General features: G+C 53.7%; 1 protein-coding gene across 1 annotated transcript in view; it reads right to left on the bottom strand.

The window, feature by feature from the left end:
- Positions 1–16,088, bottom strand: part of Cdh22 (cadherin 22) — a 122,181-nt gene extending 106,093 nt beyond the window's left edge. The window contains exon 1 of the mRNA XM_028769733.1: positions 15,906–16,088. The gene's annotated coding sequence lies outside the window, so the exon portion shown is untranslated. The remainder of the gene's footprint in view (positions 1–15,905) is intronic.
- Positions 16,089–25,352: the final 9,264 nt, after the last annotated feature.

The following is a 25,352-nucleotide window of genomic DNA, read 5'->3' as shown; positions in this document are numbered from 1 at the left end:
GTCAGGGACAGGAACTCTAGCTGAAGGAAGCACAAAGGGCTTAGCTAGAGGACACTGACTGGGATTATAAAGCCTCTCTATAGGACACTGAGAAAAGGCTCACATTTTATAGCCGTGTCTTGCACAGCGGATGTCTGCCAGGGTGACTTTGCCACCTAGGTGACACTTATCTGGGCATTTCTTGGTTGCAAGTGCGCAGAGATTGGACCTAATCAACCCTTAGTGGCCTATCCCAGTGTCATGGAAAAGCACCCAAACATAAAACTCCTGCATTCTCTGAAGGTCAGCCAATGGCTCATCATACTGGTCCAGGGCCACGGTATGAGGGTCTTAGAGGCCATTCGTCCTTGTATCCCTGTGGATTCATCCTCTCTACATTATCCTGGGCCTTGTCTGAACAAGGGTCTCTGAGGGTGGAGAGGATGGAGGGAAGGAGAGGAGAGCCAATCCTTTGAGCTGAAGCTGCAGCCAAGCAGAACAGAGGCTGCAAAGAGAAAGAGGGGAGCCACAGTCTGGGCAAGGCGACAGAGGGCCTGTACAGAGCCCAAGAGGCTGTGGGGTGGAGACCTGGAAGGTCGTAGGGAGATGGCTGGGGCAGCCTCTGCCTGTAGTTCAGGAGGCTCCTATCCTCTGACCCATGGCCACCGACATCCACACAGATCTGGTTCAACTCAGCATGTCTGTTCATTGTTTCTTGGAACCCAGGCTGGCCACTGAGTCTCGGAGGATGGCCTTGAACTCCTTACCCTCCTGCCTCTATCTCCCAAGTGCTGGAATCACACGCCTGCCATTAGGTCCAGGAGATGGGCACTACTACATCCCCTTCTCCCTGAGAAGCCATGGAGGTTCAGAGAGCCTAAGAAGGCTACCAATGACCCTCCAGCTCCAAGTGGCAGGCTGGTTCGGAGCTGGCTAGGGTTTCAGGTCGGGCGCTCACAGCTGGGGTTCCCCGGCTTCCTGTGCTACTGTCTCTCTCCTGGTCCTCCACCCTATCCACGTGCATGTGTGATCTCAGCTAACCTCTCAGCGTCTGCTGGATATGTGCTGTGATTACCATCCTTGATGAAGCAGCCACAGCCCAGAGAGGTCAAGAGTCTCTCTACACCTCCGGGTCTGTCCAACATCAAGGCCACTTGTGCTCCTTCTCTGCGTGACAGCTGGGATGCATGTCTGCACAGCTACCGGTGGCTACTCTCCCAGCTGCATGTGATTGTCACAAACAGGCAGAGATTTCTGATCCTCTACCTCAGCCCCAGGACTGGTTGGGCCAGATCATTTGTTTTTCTTTCTAATTACATTTATTTATTTATTTATTTATTTATTTATTTATTTATATACGCATGGCATGGTATACGCATGCCATGGCACATGTGTGGTGTCAGAGGCTATCCTAGGGGAGTCAAGTCTCTCCTTCCACTATGTAGGTCCTGGGGACCCAACTCAGGTACAAGCGCCTAAGGGACCTGCCACACCATCTTGCTGGCCAAGGGACCACTCCTTACTGTGAGGCACTCCTGGTCCTAGAATGATGCTTAGCAGCTGTCCAGCCTCTACTGTGACAATTACAGTTCTGCAACAAACTGCTCCCCACTTTCACGGGAATATCAGTCCCAAGAGTAGGCCATGAGGAGCACCCTGTGACAGCTGAGCTTGGGAACCACAGATCAGAGAGGAGATACCTTCTGAAAGTCTCTTGAGGTCAGCGACAGGCTCAGTCCAGCCTCCTGCTGGAACCATGGTCTCCAAGGGAGTGCCCTTCAGCAATACTGTGATGGCAGCCAGCCCCAGCTGCTGCCCGGGGACCCACGCACTTTGCCCCCTCAGGAAACAGGTGTTTAGAGTTCGGTAGCTCTTACCTGCTTTTCTGACAGACCAGGGTTTCAAGGGAGTGGGTCCTGGCTGCCACCCCAACTCCAGGTGGCCTCTTGTCTCTACTGTCTGTTTCCTCAACCTGCCATTTGGTGTCAGGTGGCCAACCCTCCAGGCACATAAGCCTCCAGGTGTCCCCTAAGCTGTGAGTGTTCCCTGCCTCTGTTTATGGGGCTTCTAATGAAAAGTTCTTACAGTGAGAACTCCTATTCAGCCTTCAAGACTGAGCCCAAGTCATTTGATCCAGGATGTGTCGTGTATGTGTGTGTCTGTGTGTGTCTCTGTGTGTGTGTATATGTGTGTGTGTTCATCCATGTGTGTGTCCTATCAGACTAAAAGAGTCCTTGAGGATGTAAGCCTATGAGTCTACCTGATCCATATATCCTGGGGGACCACCTGGTGCTTGGCTCAGAATAGGTAGGCAGTCAGTAACTCAGAATGAATGGCCTTGGGAAGAAGAGTGACAAGGCCCTTGGCTGGCAGGTGCCACTCTCAAAACTCCAGGGAGGGAAGTGAGATCCTTGCTGCCCCCTACTTTTGGATTCTGAGGACTCCCCAACCCCCAGTCCTAGTCACTGCCTGCCACCCCAGCCACCCACACAGTCTGTGGACTCAGAGAGCACCTTGGACAGAGACCAGACTTTTTTTTTTTTTTAATGCTTTTATCCTCTGTGAAGCATCCACAGGGAGCTGTCTGTGTTGGCCATGCCTTTCTGTGTGATTCCAGACACTTCCCATTCTTCAATCCATCCCAGACCCTTCTGAGCACCGGGCAGAGGCCTCAGGTCGGGTGTTCACTGCATGTGCACTTTGAATGTTCAGACATTTCCTTCCCCATCTAGCTCCTTGAGGGCCCCCTGACTTTTATTCTGAGGCAGACACCTTCCTCCAGGAAGTCCTCTGACTAAGCACCAGGTTTCTATTCTAACTCTGGGGATCTAGGGAGGGAAGAGATGACTTTCTCCAGATCTATTCTGTATTTTCTGAAGTTGAAAAGTACTTGCATATAGGACTCGGTTTGTTTACCTAAAAGTCAGGGAAAGTTGGGAAATGTGTACAAAATCAGGAGTGACACTGGGCTTGATGTCTGCCCTTCCCAACCCAACACTTGCAACTTTCACCAAAACTCAGGCTGTTCCTTCATCTGCCTCTTTCCTGCGGGACCCTGCCTATGTCCCTTTCCTCCTTGGGACCTGAAGTTGCAAAAAAGAAAGAGCCATGCTTACCCTGTCTTCCTCCAAGCCTAAGGCCTCAAGGGGAGCCAAGAAGGGCAAGAGACTTCTGGGGTGGGGAGGAGGGTGTGTAGGGAGGAGGGTGTGTAGGGAGGAGGAGCTGTCCTAGCCTGAGTGTGAGAGACGAGTTAACAGCTCAATTGTTATTTCAATTACACGGATTATTTGAAAACAATGTTATGAGTTTCATCACTGACAACCCCGGGAAATGGCTGCTATGGCAACCGGGAAAAAGAATGGCGCTGGCCAGCCAATCCCAAGTTCCGCCTGCAGTCCCAGTTTGTTCAAACTCTCCTCTGTGGCCCCTCCCATCTTCCAGTTGGGGAAAGGCACGGGAGAAAGAAAGGAAGCAGAGGACAGGGTGGAAGGACTCTGCAGAAGGGGAAACTGAGGCGCGGAGAAGAGAGAATAAGATCACCTCTGAGAAGAATTGGATGATGTTCGTTGAATAAGAATACTTGCTATGCAAGCATAAAGACCAGAGTTTGAATCCTTAGCTCCTCTGTGAAAAGCCAGGCATGGCTACCAGGTCCTGTATCCCCAGCATTGAGGGAGAAGAGCCAGAGACAGTGGCTCCCAAAGGCTCTGCAGACCAGACAGCAAGCCAAGCCAAAGTTCCTGGTTCAACCACAGGCCCTGTCTGGAGGAAGTAAGGTGGAAGTCAACAGAAGATGCCCAGTGTCTGATTTGGACTCCACATGTGCACACATGGGTGCACGCACCTGCACACTCGCATGCTTGCAAAACACACACACATCGGCTCACTGGATTCCCTCTGGACAAGGACATTGGCTCACTGTACAGCAGAGTGAACAGGGTCCTAGGCACCCTCTGATTGACAAGGGGGCTCCCAGGACCTCTGCTACCCCTGCTCATTGCTAGGCCAGTTCCCCAAGGCCCCACTCTCTCGACACACATGACACACAAGCCGTCTACCTCCCAGAGCCTGAGTCTCCGCTAGGCCAGAGGAGGGGCAGGTGGAATTTGCAAGATTCCTGGGGCCCCTAAGCACCCTGGGGCTCTTTCCTACTTTCCTTTCAGAGTCGTAAGGGCAGATCCCTCCCCCAACCCAGCCCTTTTCAGACAGACACCTGGATGTTCTTGGTTTTAGGACTACCTCTGCTTTCCCATCAGAAGCTGTCCCCATGCTGCCTGCTCTGCAGAACCATTCGAAGCACTGTACAAATACCACACCTGGCGTGGTGATTAGAGACTGTGTTTATTACTGTCCTCTTACAGATGGAGAAACTGAGGCAACTGTGTGGCTTGTACAGGCCTGGCAGTCAGGAAGCTCAGACTACTCCAGAACTCCTGCTCTGGGTTGTTCTCTTAATTCACCCTAGCCAGAAAAAAAATCCTGGTGTGGGGCAACCCCGATGGCCAGATGACTTTTTTTTTTTCAATTACTTTATTTATACAAATACACTGTAGCTGTCTTCAGACACACCAGAAGAGGGCATCAGATCCCATTACAGATGATTGTCAGCTACCAAGTGGTTGCTGGGAATTGAACTCAGGACCTCTGGAAGAGCAGTCAGTGTTCTTAACCACTGAGCCATCTCTCCAGCCTCTGGCTGGATAACTTTTAAAACTGAAGCTTCCAGCCTCACCTTCCTCTCATGAGACCTTCCTCTAGCTCTCTAGCCTTGAAACTCAAGTACCTGTCTCCATAGTTGCTCAGCAGGGGAGACCTGGGCAGACAGGAAGGCAGCAGGGCTGCAAGAAGGGAGCTGTGAGGCTCCGCTGCCAAGAGCTCTGCAGTGGCATCCTGAGCTCTGCAGTGGCCTCCTCACTGAGGTGGTGTCCAGTGAGAGAATGACACTATGTATCCATTACCACCTCGTTCAGCAACCCCATTGTACAGATGAGGAAACTGAGGCTCAGGGACTAAAAGAGCTAGTCAGTATGTCACTTGTCTAGAGAGATGATCCAGGTACCACCGGGACACAAAGGGCAGAAAGGACACTCGGATGGAGCAGCCAGAAGGGGTCAGCAAAGCTGATAGATGAGCAGCCACCTTAGCACAAGGCTAGCTAGGCAGGTGTGTCTGGCTCAGCCTTTGAAGAACTATGTCGGGTGACAAAATGGGGCCTTGAGTGTCAAGCAAAGAGTCTGGAGCTGACAGATAGTCATTGCTCCTATCCTCCCTCTGATCCTCCCTGTGGTCCTCCCTTCTTCCTATTCTCTCTCCTATCCTCCCTCTCTCTTCCCTCCTTCCCATCCTCCCTTCCTTCCTTTATCTCCCTTCCCTGTGCCTCCTCCTCTGTTCCCTTTCTCCTGTGCTCCCTCTTTCCTATGCTCCCTCCCTCCCTATCCACTGTGGTGCTCCCTCCCTCCCTCCTGTGCTCCCTCCCTCTGCGGCCTCCCTCTTGTGCAGTAGAGCAATTTCCCAAAACATTTTCTCTAATTTGTGATTGTTTTCCTAACCCAGAAACAGCAAGTCTCGGATTCTCTAGCCTGTGAGCCAAGCCCAGTGGAGCTGCCAGCACGGCTGGTACCCACCATCAGCCCAGCCTGCTTGCTAACCTGAAAGTTCTCCTGTTCTCCAAGCTCGGAGGTGGTAGGCAGGTGGTGGGAGGGTCTCATGGGCCCGTATCCAGGGGCTTTTTCCAAGGTCTGCAGAGGACGCAGAGGCCCTGGAGTGGGGGTAGAGCTGTCACCTCAACTGTCTTCCCCACATGGCAGACACCTAGTATTACTGTTTAGGGAGGGAGGCTGTCACCAGGCTCCAGAAAGGGTCTGGACTGAGCTGGGGGATGGACTCCGAGTTTACAAGGATGGGGGTGGTGGTACAGAAATTCCCTGCTGGAAACTCGGGAAGGAAGGGAATGTGGCCAGTGCTGAGTAAAGTGGCCAGGTGTTTATTAGGGCAAGAGGGACAGTGCCGTGGTCCAGGTCCTGTGGTAACAGAAGCTCGGTGACGGGATTTGGGCCTAGGTAGGGGCTGGCACAATTATGAAGTAAAGCATAGGTTCTGTTAGGGGCAGTTTTGAGGGAGGCCTAATGTCCAGAAAAGCATTCTCCAGAAAAAGCCAGATACTCAGTTGGAGGCTGAGGTTTGTGAGAACAGAGGCTTATGAGGGGACAGGAAAGGACATTGGCTCCACAGGAAGAAGGCAAGGGCTTTCTTGAATAAGGGACACTTGGGGACAAACCTTGGCTGTGGAGGCATGAGACTGAGGAAGAAGCCCTTGTTTGCTTTACAGGCAACCCTGCACCTTGATCACCCCACACAGGTCCACAGCCAGAGTCCTCCACCACCCCTCCACAAATGCCCCAGTCTGTATCCCTCTTTGCTCAATTGCCCCGACAGTTTTGACTTAGGGTCAGAGGCAAACACAGACAGTGTTGTGATCAATAACATCAGTCTCCCTTCTAGCTGGCTAGCTTGGATCCCTCCAGCTTCAAATGCAGCCAGGTCCCTCTGCCCATCCTGGGGCCCATTCCTCCTTTCTCAACCACTTAAGTGAACCACTTCAAGATGCGTTTATGAACCATCTACTGTGTGCCTCTTACTGGGGCCAATAGAGCCCCAATGGGAGGAAATGTCAGATGTGGAGTCAGACAGACACCAGCTATGGCTTCAAGGAGACATTGCCAGCTCAGGCAGATGTGTCTGCAAGAGTATGTGTGTGCGTACACACGCTCACTGAATCCAAAGAAAACAAACAGCACATCCGTGCAGTGTTAGCAGCTAACAGTTTCGGAGCTCAACTCACCTCCAAGCTGGCCGTACAGAACTCTTCCCAGCCAGGAGGACACAAGATTCCTTTCTAATTTTTCTCTTCAGGGTTAAGGAGTCCAGTCATTCTCTCTGTCTTTCCTAATCCCTGTCTCCATCACCAGGCGTCTCCAGATGGTTATGCCAAGATTTCACCTCAGCCAGGCACATAGTAGGTGAAAAAGACACGCACTGGGAATGGACGGGTGAGCTGGTGAGTTCACTGGTGGGAGGGAGCAGAAGACAGGTGAGCACTGAGAAGATGCAAATCGAGGAAGTGGGGTGTGGGTGGGTGGTGGGTGACTGTGGGTGGGTGCACAGCAAGTGAGTAGCTGGCCAGCACTTGGTGTTTAGGTGGGCAGAGGCAGCCATCGGGCAGTGGGCAGCCCAACATTTGAATGGAGGTGGGGTGGGTGATGGGCTGGAAAATGACCAAGGATGGATGGCATTAGGTGGGGTCTCAAGTGGCTGAAAAAATGTCAGCAGACTCTCAGCTTCTCTGGGAGTCTCTCAAGCATAGACTCCTGTGATTTGATTAATGGACACACACACACACACACACACACACACACACGCACACACGTCTCCATACCCAGACTTGCCTGTTGTTAGATCTCTCTCGTCTTTCCACAACGTCTCCTGCAGCCAAGCTGCTCTGAGTCCAGGTACCCACCTGGAGCTTTTCCCTCTGCCTCTGTTCTCTACAACCTCATGTGATGCTCACTCACTGTCTTCCGGACGACTCCAGTGCCCTGTTCCCTGCATCCTCTTTCTTTTAAGTTCATCCTAAAATCCAGCCAGCCACCTGCAGTAGCACCCCATCACCTGTATTCTTCGGCCTGGAGCGTCACGTCGCTGGGGACCCTTCCTTCGGCTCCTCACCCTCTCCTTCCCTTCACATCCTCTGTGCTCTGGTCAGCCTGGCCACTAGCTCTCAGCCAGACACCATCACGCCGCTTCCACTTTACTGAGCCCTCTCTCCCGAAAGCCTCTTGAACCATGCAGCGCCATGACTCAATCCACAGCTCCAGGGCCCCATGATCTGTGTCCAGTGAGTCACATTGTTGAGATGTGCTTTATGACACACCTAGTGTATGTGTGTGTGTGTTTGCACGTGTGTAACAAGTGCAAGTAGTACAGTATCAGTGTTCAAGGCTTCTAGAGCCTTCCTTATGCTCCAATCTTCTCCAAAACCTCAGAGGTCAGGACAGAAGCCCAAAGGCTGGTGACATGTCTCAGGTCCCTCTGCTGCTAAGTGGCAGTCTGGCTCCTGTGTCCTCAAACAGGACCCTGTAATTGATTCCACAGTGTCCTGGAGGTAAGATGGGCTCTTCCTCCCGCAGCCCCCTTTTTTCTGTGCAGTGGCATCCCCTCCACCCATTGTTCTCCTTCCTGTGTCCCCTTTTGCTTACTTTTGCTCTGAGACAAGGTCTCACATGGTCCAGGTTGGCTTTGAACTCACTATGTGGTCAAGAATGACCTTGAACTTCTGATGCTTCTGTGGAGTGCTGGGATTGCAGGTTTCCAGCTCTAGTTCTGACCCCCCTGGTGCTGGGGATCAAATCTGGGGCTGCATACACGCTGGGCAAGCATTCTTCCGTATGAGCCACATCCCTAGTCCCTCCCTTCAAGCTCAATGAGAAGGTCCTGTGAATAAACAGACTTGAAGCTGGACCAGAGAGGGCACTGCAGCCCCCCCTTTTTTCCTGGGGACAGTTCCCATCCAAACAATTGATTGGTCCCTATGGTCTTTCAGCTGCTTGTGTGGCGGAAGACACAGGCCAGGGAGCTCCTGGGCCTCAGCTATATTTCCCTTCAGATTCTTCTGTCAGCTCATGGTCTCTGCAGGCTCCACCCTGAGGCCGAAGTCCTCTCTCTGGACACCTGCATCTGCCCAGCTCGTCACCTGTCAATCATCGTGTCTGTCTGCTGACCTGAATCCACCTGCCTCTGCTACCCATCCATCAGTCTGCCTGAGCCTGTCCACCTCATGTCCCTGTGTGCCTGGTGTTTGTCACTCTGCTCATCAAACACGTGGTCCACCTCCCAACCCTGCTCTCCTGTTCTTCCAACAGTCCAGTGACAGCAAAGGCGAGGTGGGGGTGTGGTGTGAGGAAAGAGGCCTTTGTGGTTACCACTCCCTGAGCTGGCTGCTTTTTTAACATCAGTGCTTGCCTTTCCAGAGCCCAAACAGTCCCTTGGCTCCCAGCACCCTCCTCATTCCCCAGAGGCCCCAGCTTTGCTGGGTCTAAAGGTTTCTACTTAAGGAATCAGGTCAGAGCCATATACCTCTTCCTGCCAAAAATGTCCAAGCAGTCCCCAAGGAAATCACTGGACACTATCGTGAAGATGTGTGTACAAGAATGCTCATGGCAGAATTGTTTGTAATAGCAAAGCGTTGGAAGCAACCCAAGTGTCCAACCGTGGGGGCCGGCCATGTGAATTATGGACAGCCACACAATGGCGGGCTGGGCAGCTATCAAAACATGGTGATGTGGATGCCTATTCATCGCAATGGCAAGACACTCACAGTACACTCCCCAGCAACAAGGCAGGCTACAGAGGCACATATGCAAAGCATGATGCCTTTATTTTTATTTTTATTTTAAATCTATGTCAACAAGAACATGTATCGAAATGGTGGCCAAGGGGCAGTGGGATCATGGCTAATTAAAAATGCTTTCACAGATAAGGAGACACACAGATGTATGTGTATACATTTACACCCACGTGAATATACTCTTCCTAGGAGCTAAGCCGCATGGTCTGCCCTGTGAATCTCCTCCCTCCTCCCAGGCTCTCAGGAAGCATGTCAGGGATTTCCTAGATGGGGGGACGGAGGGTCCTACAGATGCAATGGTGGAGGATAACTGTAAGGTCGGCTCTCTCGGGCTCCAGGGTCAGTATTCTTAGTCAGCAGCTTATTGTTCCTCATTTCATTTATCTGAGACCCATCTACTTAAAAATATATAATATCTAAGAATGGAGATGTAGGCTGGTTGGTAGAGTATTTGCCTAGCTTGCACGAAGCCCTCAGTTAGATCCCCAACCCTGCATAAACCAGGCGTGGTGGCTCGTGCTTGTAACCCAGCACTCAGGAGGCTGAGGTGCAGTGAGCAGAAGATCCAGATCACCCTCAGCTACAAAGCATATCTGGTATCAGCCAGAGACACATGAGACCCAGTCTCGAAACAGACCAACAGACAGCCCAGGGCCAGCAAGATGGCTCAGCGAGTAAAGGCTCTCACCTCTCAATCCTGACCCCAGAGTCCATCCTCAGAACCTATAGGATGGAAGGAGAGAACTGACTCCACAAAGTTGTCCTCTGCCCTCCACGTGTATGTCATGGCATGTGTGCCCACACATACACACCCGCCTCATACACACACTCGTACACATATATACGCACACACACACACATACATACACACAATAATAATAATAGTAATAGTAATAACAAAATTAAAAAGAACCAAACAACAACAACGAAATCTACACGTTCTACCGAAAAATAAATGATAGAAACAAACAACACCAGAAGAAGGGCTGGCAAACTTCACACCGGGCAGCAGCCCTTGGCCTCGGAGCTATGGCTACCTCTCCATGCAGAAGCCATAGGTGTGCTGGCTCCCACACTGAGTGGCTCTAAGCCCCTCCCTAAGCCCACGCTTGATGCAGCAGAGGCAGGCTGGCTGTGTGCCACGTGCCAGGCTCCACACCCAGGAGACAGAAGGAAATGTCCTCACCAGCCTCCATGGAGTCTCCCCTCCGTGTTACTCTTTGTACTACAGGGTTCTCCGCGGTGGAGTGGCCAGGAGTGGGGTCATCCCGCAGGTGGTAGGTGGTTTGGCACTGTCATCAGTGACAACCTTCACCCAAAGGGTGCTAGAAATGGCCTTTGACTGGGAGACACTTCTAGACATCACCCAATGTCCTTTTGGGACCAAAAGTGGCACTGGCTGAGAAACACTGAGGACATGCTAAGAACAAGAATGAGGCAGCCGGAGGGAAAACTCAGTTCTCCTCCTAGGGTTTGAGGCAGAGTGCTGGTCACTGGGTGGTCACACAGGGCTCACTGGACAGAATCCGATCCTGAGAATTAGAGGCCCCTCGAGACCTCTCCATGCTTCAGACTAGATCTGGGGTGAACCCTTTCAGCCTTGGGACCTCACAGACTTGCGTCCGGCCCCCACAAGGAAAGCCGACTTTTCGGCACTGTTCCCTGGGTCCCGCCAACCTCTCACAGGCATCCGTCCCTGCTGGCCCCCAATGCTTCTTTAACCCTTGTCCCATATTTACTGTCTCCATGACCCAAGAGCCTCAGGAGCCAGACATGGGGACATCTGTGTTCACTGTATTCATTCCAGCCTCTCAGGCCCTACAGGCAGCTGTCATAGCAGGCCTAGCAATGGCAGCCCTGGACCTGGCTTCCCAATCTAGCCACTCTCCCTGCAGCTGGGCTGAAGCTTCTCCAGGCAAATGTCACCAGGTGCTTCCCTCGTTAAAAAGACCCCAGGGTCCCCACTGCTCAAAGATATCCCATCCCATTCCCGCTTCCTGCGGCCCTCCAGACACTCAGGCCCTGCTTCCGCAGCCCCATGGGTCCCTGTGATCCATATCCCACGCAATCACTTCAGCAGCTGGGCTTGTAGGTTCCTACTCCTTGTTTTCCCCCTTCCCCCTCGGGGGACCTCCAAACCCCTGAGCCTGGAGCCTGCTTCCTCTCCAGTCTGCCCTTACTCCTTAAAGGACCGTTATTTAATCCTGCAAGGCTCTGCTTAAACCTCAATCTTTCTGAAAGTTTCTGCTGCCCACCCATAGCCCTTACCAGCATGATGAGAACCGCTTCATTGTCTGCAGGCCACAGCTGGACCACTGGCCTCTTGGTCTGTAGAATGAACAGCTGTGCCTCCAACCCTCAGCCCAACGCTCAGCACACACACATGCTTAGCAAACACATGTTCGTGTGTATTTTTTTCCCGACTAGATTATGAATGGATGGATAACCACACGGACAAGAGCATGTGTGACACAGGGAAGAGCCTGTCGCATGGGTTGGGTCATGAGGCTTTAGAAGATCTTCGGATGGGGTGTCCAGAGGAAGTGCCATTCAGGCCTTGGGCAGGACTGCTGGGTTGGAGGCATTGCAGGAGATAAAGGAGGACGCAGACGGTTTACAAGGACCTTGAATGTCACTGTGCAGAGTCTGGACTTAATTCAGTAGGCGATGGGGAGCCATGGAGGGGTTTTAATCAAGCAAGTGACGTGATCCCACCTGTGCTGGGGAACGGTGCCTGTGACTGCTGCAAGGACTGAGGTGGGAGGGAGATGGGAGGCCTGCGGGCTGGCAAGGAGGTGGCTACCATGATGCCTGAGTCAGTGGGAATCACGGGATGGGTTAGGGGAGAGAAGGCAGAAACTAGGACAAAACGAATCCGTAGAAATCTAGAACCTTCCTTTGGCCCTAGCTGCTTCACCAGCCAGTTTCCACAACCCTGGAAGCTTAGGAGGAGCCTGAGGTCAGAAAAGGCCTGATTCAAGCCCCCAGGTAGTCAAGCCATTGGGCCAAATCCATTGCATTTGGCATTATTAACAGAGGGCTATTACCATAATCAGTGTTTGGTTTACTGGCACCCTAAGTGCCCAACCTGTGCTTAGGGAACTGGCTTATACATGTTTCTTTTTTATTCTATTCTCTTTTTTTCCCCACAACAACATAACAACTGAGGTTCTGAGGTTCAGAGAGGTGAAGTAACTTGTCCAAAAACCACACAGGCCACAAGTCGTAAACCCAGCTTGTAGCGACAGAGCTGGTAGCAAACAGATGGCCAAAGACTGGGGGGCGGGGGGGTGTCTAATGACAAAACAAGAAGTTCACTCAACGTGATTGCACACAAGGTGGGGTCTGAAGGAAATGGGGGAAAGAAGCACCTCTAGGCTCTGGAACCTTCTATATACGCAGACCCAGACTACGTCCAGATGTAGGAAGGCATAGGAAGAGAATCTGGCTAAGGTGTGGGTACTGTGTGTATCCTTAGCACTAATGAAGCCAGAGTCTCTGAGGACAAACAGCAACATGGGCCCAGGACCCAAGAGCCCAGGTCCCAAGAGCATCACCTTTTTACAAATAAGAGAAGAATGTGCTCGCCCCCAGGCTCATGAAGTTGCCTTTAGGGCTCCTGACTTGTTGAGTGGAGCCAAAATAGATTTTAGATCCTACTCTTCTCCTGTGCTGAATACCCTCAAGACAGTCAACAGCCGGCCCAAGGGCAAGACAGCTAGCTATACCTCCAGCCTCCCTGTTCTGTACCTCTGCCTCTCAGGATCCAGTCTCCTTCCAAATACATAGACTCGGGCCTTTGTGCAATGTAACTTTCCTGTTAGTCTTTACCTTTTCCTTGAGAGACAAAGTCTGGGAGTGCCCATTGTCCGGATGACAAGGTTGAGATCAGAGCATGTACTGAGTAAGGCAGGAGTGGGGTGGGTGGGGAGCATGAACCTAGGCTTTTTTTTTTTTTAAAGAGATCCCAGAAATGAAACTCAAGGTGCTAAGAAACGAGGCCTTGAATCAAGCATTCCATCTTAAGGGTGCTCTGAGAAGCTAAATCTGGCAGAGAGGACCCCCTTTGTATGTGGGGGACACTGGGGGAATAAGGCTTCAGTTCCTGAGCCTGGACTGAGGTGCTGGTGCCCTCCTAGCCAAGAATGCTGCCTGTCCTAGTTCACAAGGGAGAGTCTTACAACCCTAACTTGTGTCTCAGCCTAGAACCCCCCCCATTCTCTCAGGCCACCCAGCATGGGTGCAGTTACATAAGCCGGAACTGGTCCTCCCCCACCTCCCCCCTCACACACACACCCAGGGCTGTATTTCCAATGGATTTTCCTGATGGAAGAAAAACGGGAGAAAACTCAGACAAAAGAGGAAATTTAATTGGCCAACTCTTTCATTGGTGTGGCAAATAAACTGTTCCAAACTTTGCTGTGTTGAAGGTCCCTGTTCCAGCTCCAGCCCAGCCCCTCACAGGGAGTCTCAGAACCCCACAGAATGAGGGCACAGAGAACCCCAGAGAGGGGAAGAGGCTGAGGCCCAGCTCTGTGCAAAAGCAACCAAGATCATAGCTGCCTTACACACATGCACATGCACACACGCACACACGCACACTTTATACACATGTACCCAGGGTCACAACAGTTTGTCACTTTCTTCCTCTGGGAGCTCCGGGATCTACCTTAAACACTTCATGCTGCATGGAAGCAAGTGCCTTCCTGCTTTGCCTACAGTCTGAGGACAAGAAACTGATATATTTTCCCTCAGACTCACCCAACATAGAATTGGTGAGGCCTGGATAGCAGGGTATCTGGGTTCCCATTCTGCCTTTTGGTAGTGTTTGCCTGGTGACCCCAGAACCTGCTCTTCAATACTACAGGATGGGAAGGAGGACAGCCTAGGTAGATAGAACCAGACAGGGTGCCCCAGAGACAGAAGTCCTAGGCTGAGAGACCTAGCTGGCTTGGTAAAGCACCAGCTGGGGGGCACTGGTGCCCTTACAATGAAGGAAGATTACAGAGATAGCCCCTCATCATCCCAAGCAGTGTTTAAGGGAACACTGGAAATGGCAGGGAGTCCTGCTGCTGCAGAGAGAAGCAGAGGCTGGCTTGGGGGTGAGGGTGGGGGTGGGGGATGCCTGCTGACCTGACAGAGAGAAACTGAGGCAAGCAGGGTGAACGGAGTCTGAGGCAGGCCAAGCCCCCACATTCCAAAGTCAGAGTGGGCACTGGTAGGCTATCGTGGGGGACACTCTTAGGGACAGAGGACATAATAGATAGGCTTCCGGACACTGAGAGAAGAAGCAGAGGTAGCCAATGCTAGCAAACAAGCCTCTGGCCAGGTTGGGCACTCCTGTCCATTCTGGGACCCGGGGAGCGCTAGAATCAGACCCCGGTAAAGAGGAACTGGAGCGCACACCCTCCGACAAACACGGCCGACTAGGAAGGGTGGGAGAGAAAGCAGGGGGTTCCTAGCAGCGCGAGCAAGGCAAGCCTTCAATCGGCCGGCAGGCTTCAGCCGTCGCTGCTGTGCCCGCCAGCAGGGGGTGCCCCTGCGGCTTGGGGAGACCTCGGGGGACTCCAGCTTCTCTCTGCGCTCCGCCCGCTGCACCCTACAGGGTAGTCTCCCGCAGCACCCAAACTGAGGCAGGGACCCGACCAGGCCACAGGGGAAGTGGCGAGGTCAGGTCCCCAGACAAGGGCGACGTGAGTAGGGATAGTGTCCACCGAGGGTCCCGCAGCCCGCACACCCGCACGATCGCAAGGTCCACGCCTCTCGGTTCCGCACCCTGGGCCCGGAGGGTCAGTCCCGAGTGGCGCTTTCTTTGGACGTGAGCTTATGAAGCTCGTCCTTCTCTGTGGTGGGGACAGAGTCCCCGGAGTCGTGTGCGGATGAAGAGGGCAGCGCTGCCCCTCGATCTCCACCGGCCATCCGACGGCCGAAGGGGGGGGGGTGGTTGTCACGTCGGCAGGGCCGCAAGGATCCTCATAGCCTGTCCAGCTCACCCCACCCAGGGGTGGCCGCAGCCGCGCGTGTCGCCGCGGCCCGACCCGCACACGCACCCGCGCGGCGCACACGCTCCCGCCGCGCCGATCGCCGGGCCTCCGGGAGGGGCCGCAAGCCGAGCCGGGGAGACGCTGGGTGGGCGGCGGGAATGCCCGGGTCCCGGCCCGTATGGAAGCTGCATTCTCCATCCCCATACCCCTCTCCGCGCGCTGGCTCTACAACCCCGGCGCCGACACCCCCTTCCTTCCCGGCCTGGGGCGGGGGGTGGGCATCCCGGAGCTCAGGACACAGGGACCGCGACTCCGGGGCCGGGAGGTGGCCGGGCTGGGCTCCGCGCCGGGGAAAGTTTGGACGTGGGAAAGTCCCTGTCGCCCCGCCGGGGAGGGGGCGCGGGATGGGCGCGCTTCGGCTGTTGCCCCGGAGCCCGCGGCGCGCCGCGCCCGCCTCTCCCCGGCCCGTGCGCCCTCCGGGTCCGCAGCCTCCCCCAGCGGCGATCGGTTGTCCCCCCGCGGGCGCCGCGCGCTCTTACCTCGGGGAGCGGCCGGGCTGCACCCTGGTCCGCGCCTTGGGACGCCAGCAAGCGGCAGGATCCCGGCCAGGTCCGGCTCCGGCGTCCGCTCGGAGGAGCTGAGGGAGAGCGGGAGCGAGAGGGGGAGCCGCGGCGGCGAGTGCGCGCGTGTGTGGAGGAGCGAGAGAGCGAGGGAGTGTGCGTGTCTGACTAGGGGGGAAGTGTGCAAGGGACGGATCCCTTCCTTCCTCCCGCAGCCTCTGGTGGAGACTCGGAGAATGCAGCGCCCGCCGGGCAGGAGCGCCGCGCCGCGCCGAGCCGCAGGCGGCCGCCGGGCCGGACCCCCGCAGCCAGCCGGGGAGCCCGGCCCCCGCCTCGACCGCGCCCCTCCCTCGCCCGCGGGGCCCGGAGGCTGTGTCTCCCCCGTCGCCGGCAGCGGGAAAGCCCCCGGGGGAGTGCTCCTCCTCCTCCCAGCCTGGATCCGCGCGAAGGGAGCGCCCCCAGGAGGGGAGCAGGCTCCTTCCTTGCCTGGCGGTTCAGCTGCCCCGAGGCACCCGTGGCAGACTAGACCCTGTCCCCACCACTCCCGTGGCCAGACTTCGCTGCATCTAACCCCCCCTTCCCCCCCCACACACTATGAAAGCCCGGCTTCAAAAGAAGGGGGTGCAAGCGAAGGTAGAGGCGGGCTTCTCAAGTGGCCACCCCTGGCTGGCTGCCCAGAAAGGCCCTATGCACAGACCGAGGCTTCAGAAACAATCACTGTACATTGAGGTGGACAGAGCCCCTGCTCGCTCGGGGCTGGGAGTCTGCTGGCAGGCGGGAGGTCACTTGTCCTGGGAAGAGAGCCACGCTGGTCATCCCCCTTTAGGAGCGAGCTCTGGAAGTCCTGTGCCTCCAACCAAAAAAAAAAGAGAAAGAGAGTAGAAAAACAAGACAACCCAGCCTAAACTTAGTGCCCTCTAGCACGAGGCTAATAAAATCCCCCCACTGTCCAGAAATGCCTGCAAAGCCAGCTTTTCTGTTCTCGCTCAAATTCAGCTAGCCCACTGCCCGATCTCTTTTCTGCCTTAGACTGCTTCCTCTCTCTTGGCTGCATGGGTGCCAGCCAGGTAGCTGAAGTATAATGAGATCGTGCAGCTCTCTATCTTTGCCATCCGCCCCTAACCAAGCATCCTGGCCTGCAGAACAGACATAGAGTTAAAGAGGTGGCAGTGCCCTCCGAGCCCCTGATTCCTGATGGTCCCCAGGGACCTATACTCCAGCTCGCCCTGGCCTGCTCACCACCAGAGGCTCATTTCCTCTCCCTCTCCTCCCTGGAGACTGGTGTCTCCTTTGGGTGGTGGCGTTTCTAGTCCTTCCAGCTGAACTCCATCACTCTTATTTATCCTGAGATTTATTCTCTACCTCGACAGCCGGTTCCCTCCCTTAAGTCCTTCTTCTCTCGGTTCATTCCCTTCATTGATCTCCCAAGCGTTGCTTTTGTGCAGTCTCCTGGTCTCTCTCCTCCCCTCCCTCTCTATTCTTAGCCTCTACTCTTTCATGCTTTCAGAGACCAGAGGCTGGCCTTCCAGAGGCATCTCCACACTTGCTTCCTCCCTCTCCCTCCCCAAGTCACTTTTGGCAGCAGTGGAGCCTCCTTTTCTGTCCCTACTCCAGGCCTGGCTGTGTGCTGAACCCTCTGACCTAATTACATGGCCTTAGGTTGTTTGGGTCTGGGCTGCTGTGACATTTGCCTGCACACAGTGGGGCTCCACAAAGCCTCCACTTCCCAGAACTCTATCAGAACCTTGCCTTTAACTCTCCCAACATCTAGCCTTCCCCTTTAGCCTGCCTCCTGTCCTTACTCCAAACCTCCTCTGGGCTCTCACATGTCCCACGCTCTGAGAGCACTTGAGAACTACCATCTTCAGAACTGCCATGATTTTGCTTTTATGCAGATCGGTCCTATTTTACAGATGAGGAAACCGAGGCACCACATTTTGGAATATCAGGAATACACTGGCAAAGTGGTGAGAGAGGATTAACTGATGGATTCTGCCTGGCTTCTCTGCTCTGGGAGAGGGTAAGCCAGGACTCCTCTGACTGCAGCAGTATGTGGCAAGCCCAGGAAGAGACTTCATGAGAACCTTGGGGTGTAGTAGGGGTCTCCTTCCCCAGTGTTGACTCAGATCAGATGACATCATTGTAACAAAAACAGCTAGCAAACCCTGTGCTACCTATTAATTTTTATGTAGATTATTGTACTTGATTGACACAGCAGACAACCTACGAATTTTATAGACAGGGAGGCTGGGGCACAGAGAAACTATGAAAGTTGCAGAAAGTCACAGGGACCATGGAAGAGCAGGGATTTTGATCCTGCTCAGGCCTCTGAGCTGAAGTGACAGGGGATGTTGCAAGCAACAGGCCTGGGACATCCCAGGTGTCTATATGCTACAGTATGAGGTGACCAGACAAGAAGAGTATCACTATTCCAGGGTATAGATGGAGTCATGGAGGACTTGGGGGAGGGATGTGGCTGGGGATTATTCTGGGAGGAGCTTGTGAGACTCCATCAGAAGAGCCAGCTGGGTTTGGTACACTCACGGTCTTTGGAGTAGTCATGCGCACACCTGGCTTTGCCCTCTCTTGAACACAGGTTTCCTCCGCCCCCACCTCATGACATTTGGGCCCATAATCCTTTGTCACAGTGCTTTCCTGTGCATGGCAGTCTGCCTGGCAATGTCTCTAATATCTGCTCACTAAATCCTGTGGCATCACCCCCTTCTAGTTGTGACAAGGATAAAAGCATGTCCAGATGCTGCCAAATGTCCCCTGAAAGGCAAAGTCAGCCCTGGTTGACCATCAGGGCTTTAATGTTAGGGTCTGAACAGAGGGCTCTGTTCCAACATAGTGTGCCTCTGAACAGGGGTCAAAGGTGTGTGTATGTGTGTGTATGTTAAATGTGTGTATGTGTGTTTATATGTGTATGTGTGCTTGTATGTGTGTGTGTATGTGTGTATTTGTTTTTATGTATGCTTATATGTGTATATATGTGTATTTATATGTGTGTGTATATATATGTTTATAGTGTATATGTGTGTTTGTATGTGTATATGTGTGTTTATATGTGTATTATATGTGTATTTATGTGTTTGTACATGTGTTTATATGTGTGTCTGTGTGTATATGTGTGTGTTCATATGTGTGTACTCATGTGTGTATATATGTGTGTGTGTTCATATGTGTGTATATGTGTGTGTGCTCATGTGTGTGTATATGTGTGTGTGCTCACATGTGTGTGTTCGTGTGTGTGTATATGTGTGTGTGCTCATGTGTGTGTGCTCATGTGTGTGTGTTTGTTCTTTCAGGTCCAGGCTCTTCCTCTCCCTGTGTCTCCCCTCTAGGACTGCAGACCCCACAGGGCCTCACCTGCCTCTCTGCTCCCCCCATTCTTTCTGTCACCCTGCTTGTCTCTGTGTCTGTCTGTTGCCTCGATACACACATTCTGTCTGCTCTACTCTGATGCCCTCCATCCTGCCACTGTCACCTCTTCTCCAGCAGCCTTTCAGGGAACTCTCTGATGCTTTCTGAATGGGAGTCCTCACTTGTCCTTTCTACCTGTCCCCACCATACCCCAATCTGTGTCTTTGGCTGTCTGCTTCCCCCTAATCCTCTCCCCTTCTCCCCCCACCCCCGTGTGTGTGTGTGTGTGTGTGTGTGTGTGTGTCTGTCTGTCTGTCTGTCTCTGTTCGTCATCAGACGAACCTCATCTTAGGTTGCCATGGTCTCCCTCCTCCCTGTCACTGGGCTCTCTGTCCTCCCCTGTCCCCTTCCCGTCTTCCTTTCCTTGATCCTCACTTCTTTCCTCCTCCCCCTCCCCTGCTTCTCATCCCTACTCTCCCCCACTCCCTGCATCTCCTCTCCTTCCTCCTGCACTTCCCCCTCACTCACTCCTTCTCCCCCTCCCTCTTTGTCCGTGGGAGCTGGAAGTTAAAAGCTTTTCCGAACTTGCTCTGCAGTCGCTGTTCCCGGCGCCTTTCATCTCGCCAGCACATTTGTAAAACTGCGCAGACTGAAGGGCCGTGACATGAACAACCAAAGAAATGTCAACGCCAGGATGGGGCCTCCAGCCCACAAGAGGAGGGGTGGTGGTGAGGGGAGCCACTAGGGCTCACCCCAGTGCCTCCTGGGAGGAGATCCTTGACCTAGGCAGAGTGGAGGGGCCCCCACCATGGCCCTAGTGCTTTGTGAGCTGGGCTCTTCAGAGCTGAGCTCAGCACAGGGTCGGGCAGGGGACAGGCAAGGTGGAGGAAGTGAAGGCTTTAGAGCTGCCAGCTGGACCAAGGCACTCGGGAGCTCTGGGGAGCAGAGCTGGGTGGATTTGCTGTCCCCAGCATCTCATCATGTTCAAACTCACCAACCCAAAGCCACAATGACTGGATTCAAATCCCACCACTGCCACTTACCGGCCCTTTGTCAGAGGAAAAGCAAGGCTGTGTTAGCAATGCCTATGTGGGAAGGCTGGGGTGAAGTTAAACACAGCCATGCCCAACACTTAGACTAGGTGTTTGCTGTAATGAACAAGGACAGTACCAATGAGTAGGATGGTGGGCTCATACGTTATCAAGGGCAGATGACGTAGGGGAGAAACCGGGATTAAAGCCAGCCTCTCCCCTTCTTTTTTCCTGGAGTTGTAGGCACAGGGTTGGGACACTGCACTCTAGCTGGCCGAGCAACCTGTTTGGCTTCTTGCTATGTGCTGTGGAGGGGAATCATAGTAGATGTTCAATAAACGTTTGTGAGTAGATGAATAAAAATGTCGATTCGCATGAAGACTGGATGATTGAAAGGCGTTTTGTTTGCAGGTGTGCGTGAGGGGCAGGCATGGGAAGAGGGAAGCTTGAAAGGCAGCCTGGGCCTTGCTTTGGGGAGTTCCAGAACAGGGGAGTTTGTCCAAATCCTTAACTCCCATCTGGCCTACGAGCCGGCAGCACCCTGGACAGCAGACAAGGTGACAGGTGGGAGCCTCAGCCTTGGAGCTGTCCAGTAACTGTTCCAGCCCATTTGGCAGTCACACGCAGCTTCTGCCCGGAGCGAGCGAGGCGCCAGCCTTCTGCCTCCTATGCTTGCTCCGTCCCTCTTCTCGATCTCCCTGAATCCAGCTCCAAAGTCAGGAGTCCCGCTGGGGAAGGTGTCTTTTCTGACTTCCCCTCTCACTGCCTTTCGACAGCTTCAGCAGCTCTGAGTCTGACACTGCAGGTGGCTGTGTGGAGACGGGAGGACGGTCCCCGGGGCTTTCCTGAAGCTCCCTGAAGACCCAGAAGACTGGAACAGGGCCTGAGCACCTGGAGCATCCCCTGATCCCCTCCTTCCCTGGGTTACAGGGTGAGACAGCCCTGCCACCCACACTCCCCCAAAACACACACTTCAAACAACTCCTCTCCCTGAATTATTCACCTGCCTCTCCCCAGGGCTGCTGCAGAGCGCCCAGCCCAGGTGCCGAGCAGGCAAAGAAAAAAAAACCAAGAAGGCCCATTAAATTTAAACACCACTGAGGATTGTCAGACATGATGTTCTATTCCTGGCCTGGAAAAAGAGCAGCTATCGGAAGGGTGGGGATCGGTGGGAGGACAGTGAGGAGAGACCACCGAGGGGTGGTTGACATGCTGAACAGCAGGAATGCTGGGCCAAAATGCCAGAGAGCCAGGGCCTCCCCTCGATGCCGGCCCTTGTGTGTGAGCAGTGTAGTGCCTCCCTCCCTCACCTGCTCTAGTAAGCCGGAACACCCGTCTAAAAATAGTTCCTTGCAGTTACCCAAAAGCCCACCATTCCCGATTCAGCACTCGGGAGGAGCAGGGCATTGCTTCTCCAGCTGCCTGCTCTGCTCCTGGCTTCCTTCCTGCATCTCCCATCCTGGAAACGCCAAGCTATTTCAGGCTTTTATCCTGCTCTGATCTTTTACAGTGTTCTTACCACTTGGAACTCTGTTGGGACTCAGACTTGCCGGAAAACTCCTATTTGTCTCTCAAAACCCAATTCTAGGTGACAGAGTGGAGCTTCTCTGCCTCTGCTCTTCATCAGCCCGGAACATCTGGCCTTGACTACCTCCGTTGTGGACCCTGAAATGGATATCAGACTCCCATGGTCAGAACCTATGCAGCCACCACCACCTGCAATCACTGCTACTTCAGAACAAGTGGTCGGGTGCAGAGAGTCCCAATCCTGGCTGTGGTCCCAGCTCACCGTGTTTTGGGCAGGACCCTGGCTTGTTCTTAGCCTTGAGTTTTTCTTCTTCTTCTTTTTCTTTTCTTTCTTTCTTTTTTTAACCATGTGAAATAAAAAGGGCCTGGCAGGAGACCAGAAGGAAACCTACCATTTCGATAAGCACCACCCTCTCAGTTATAAACACGCAGGAGTCCTTGCTCCTGTGTAATCCCCCAGGTCATCTCTATACGAATGCTGCTTCAGGCCTGAAGTAGCTGGTTTATACTGGTTTATCTAAGCCAACTGTTACACCCCACACCCTCACACATAAACACATGCACACTCATGCATGCACACACACACATATATATATATATATACACACATATACACACTCATGCACACACACACGTGTACACACGCATGCACAACGCATGCACAACACACACACACACCTGTACAAGAGCAAACTCACCACTGTGAATGTTTGTGAAGCCAGTTTTGCAAGCCCTTGAAAGTGGCCCATCGAGTGTATTTATTGAATGAAACTGCCAAATACCAATCAAGCCTTGCCCTCAGGCTCCTCCAGAGCCGACTCCTCAGCCTGGAAGTCCCAGGCCCAACTCCAGGCCCTGTCCCAGTGAACCTTGCTAGAGAGACTGCCGTTCCTGCCCTCAATCCCTGGTCTCCCTCCCTGCTCACATGCGGCCCACCCAGGGTTCCTCACGTCCCCTCCACTCATTCTCTCTGTCTGGGATGCTTACTGTGGGTGACCAGCTGTGTCAGTGTACACTCTGGAGTTGACCAATGTGAGTGGACACCCAGCCCTGCTCTGGGCTGTCAAAGTTTCTGCTCAGTGATACCTTGGTAGAGAGGAGTTAAACAGCTGGGCCCTCTCTCTTCCATTAGGCCCGTCCCTCCTCCACTAGGCCCCTCCTCTTCCTATCGGCCCCTCCCTCTTCTGCTTGGCCCCTCCCTCTTCCAATCAGCCCCTCCCTCTTCTGCTTGGCCCCTCCCTCTTCCAATCGGCCCCTCCCTCTTCTGCTTGGCCCCTCCCTCTTCCACTGGGCCCCTCCACTGCACACTCTTCCAGCACACTGTTTATCCATCTCCAGTGCTCTCCTCACTTGGTGATACTCTCCACTCACTATTGGCTCATCTGGTTTGTCTTTACAGGATGGGGGCAGTTTGAGGACAGCCATCTCTCCTGTCCTGCCTGGCAGAGCAGATGCTTCCTTATGTCACAGATCAAATGGCTACACGACCTTAAGCAAGTCACACTGCACTCAGAGTTTAGTTTCCTGAGCAGCCTATCCAGAGGAAGCACTGTGGACTGCAGGTTCCTGCTGGGTGCTGCTTCAGAGAGGAGTCCAGCCTGGGATCCAGGTTCTGGTTCTACTTCTAACTCACTGTGTCACCCTGGACAAGTCACCAGCCACCAGTACCCAAGGCTTGGCTATGACTCCCTCTCAGGGTTCAGGTGCGACAACAGCCTGAGCCCAGGTGGCGTGTCATCCCAATCTCCGTCCTTCCTGCCCCACCTCCATCTTTTTGTCTCATCCATTCATTCCTTCACTCAACTAATACTGATCATCTACGTGTCAGACGTCCTTTCCAGTAGGGAAGCCAGTGAGCAAGATAAATTAGTAAAATAAATAGCATGTCAGAGAAATGTAAGGCAGAAAAAGGGCCCCGGGAGAACCGCAGAGGGTTGTCAGTTTTAGGAAGGAGGATCAGGCAAATAGCTCCCTGAGATGATGATACAGGCAGAGAGATACAAAGCAGGTAGTCGCTTTGGCGAGAAAGCACCTTCTAGGCAGAGGGAATATCAGGCACGGAAGCCAGAAGCAGAAGCCAGGAGCGGGACAGCCTGGCGAGTGTGGCACCCAGTGGGCCGGTGGCAGATGAGAGGATCAGAGAGTACGGTGGCTCTCCTCAGCCTTTTCTCAACAGAAAGCTGGTCCCAACGTCGATGACATAGGAGTCTGGAAGGAGCTCCCCGGTACAGCCCTCCCTCCCTCTACCATCCTAGCCTGCGCCGCGGGGGCCTGCAGCTTTGGATCCGCAATTTATCTCCCGGTGCCAGGAGTTTCCTGGAGCCCGGCACTTCCCCCCCATTCAGCCCCGCTCCCCTGAGCGGCAAAGACAGGTGTGAGGAATTAGCTGTGGGGACTAAAGCCGTGACAGGAACCGGCACAAAAGAAGGGGACAGAGTGTAATGTTTATTACGTTTGAAGCAAAGCAAACACGCGGCCTATTTATGTATCTATAGAGAATTAATTGGCGAGCGGCACCGAGAAGCAGATTATAAATTAGAATCATTTTCGCCAACTGAAACCCATTCATCTTGCTTCAGAATGGGCCTGTCACTGCTTCCTGACTAATTCTTTCTACATTCCAAGCTTTTTCTCACTGGCCCCCCACAGGCTCTCACCTTGAGACCTGAGCCCCAGGGGTGCCACAGAGAAAAGCCACGACTGTGTTTTCCCAGGACCCGATCTCTCTGCCTCTCTCCTCTATTTCCCGGAGAAACCCGCAGGGTTGAGCCCCTGGCACCCTTGTGTCACATGATTGGTCCTTTCCCTCCCATGGTCCCAGCTTCTCTATGGCTTTGCTCTGTCCCCGAGAGTCTGGCAGGAAGTGCCTCCCCAAGGCAGAGTTTCAAGCCAGGCAGGTGGAGGGGGCAACGGGAGGCTGCCAACCTGGGGATGCTGGGGGCACTAGCGGCTGCTGCCTTCCTTTGATTCTGGGCTCAGAGCAGGCAGACTCGGCGGGAATCAAAGAGAAGCCACGTGGCTGGGGTCCTGGCAGGCCTGGTTCTAGCTCCTCTCACCTGGCGCCCATGGAGATGAAAGGCCAGGGCAGATGCCAGTTTCTGCCAGGCCTGTGAAGGAGGTCATGCAGGTCCTGGGCTGTGGCCCAGTTAACCCTTCCTTTTCTGCCGCCTACACAGTACTAGTCCTTTTGGTCTGGAGGCTGCTGCGTAGAAGCCTGTCTGAGGCCTTTGGGGGAGGGGCACCAGGAAGGGGATAGCGATGCTAAACCTTAAGGGCTTATTGACTTTGTGGTTGGACTCTGGGGTATGCCCAGCACAGGCCTGACTTTAGGAAGTTTTTCTGGATCCCAGGTGGTGCTTCTCTGGACCTCAGTTTCCATGGTGTAGGATGGAGACGCAAAGCCTGAACAGATGCTAGCTAAGGTTTGTTTAAAAGCCCACAAGCCTACAGAACACAGAGGCACATACCTTGAATCCTGGCATTTGAGAAGCAGAGGCAGGTGCAT

Source organism: Grammomys surdaster, unplaced genomic scaffold (genome assembly GCF_004785775.1).
Source record: "Grammomys surdaster isolate TR1022 unplaced genomic scaffold, NIH_TR_1.0 193, whole genome shotgun sequence".
NCBI lineage: Eukaryota > Metazoa > Chordata > Mammalia > Rodentia > Muridae > Grammomys > Grammomys surdaster.
Note: the sequence above shows the minus strand (reverse complement) of the source record. Positions and strands in the feature narration are given on the sequence as shown.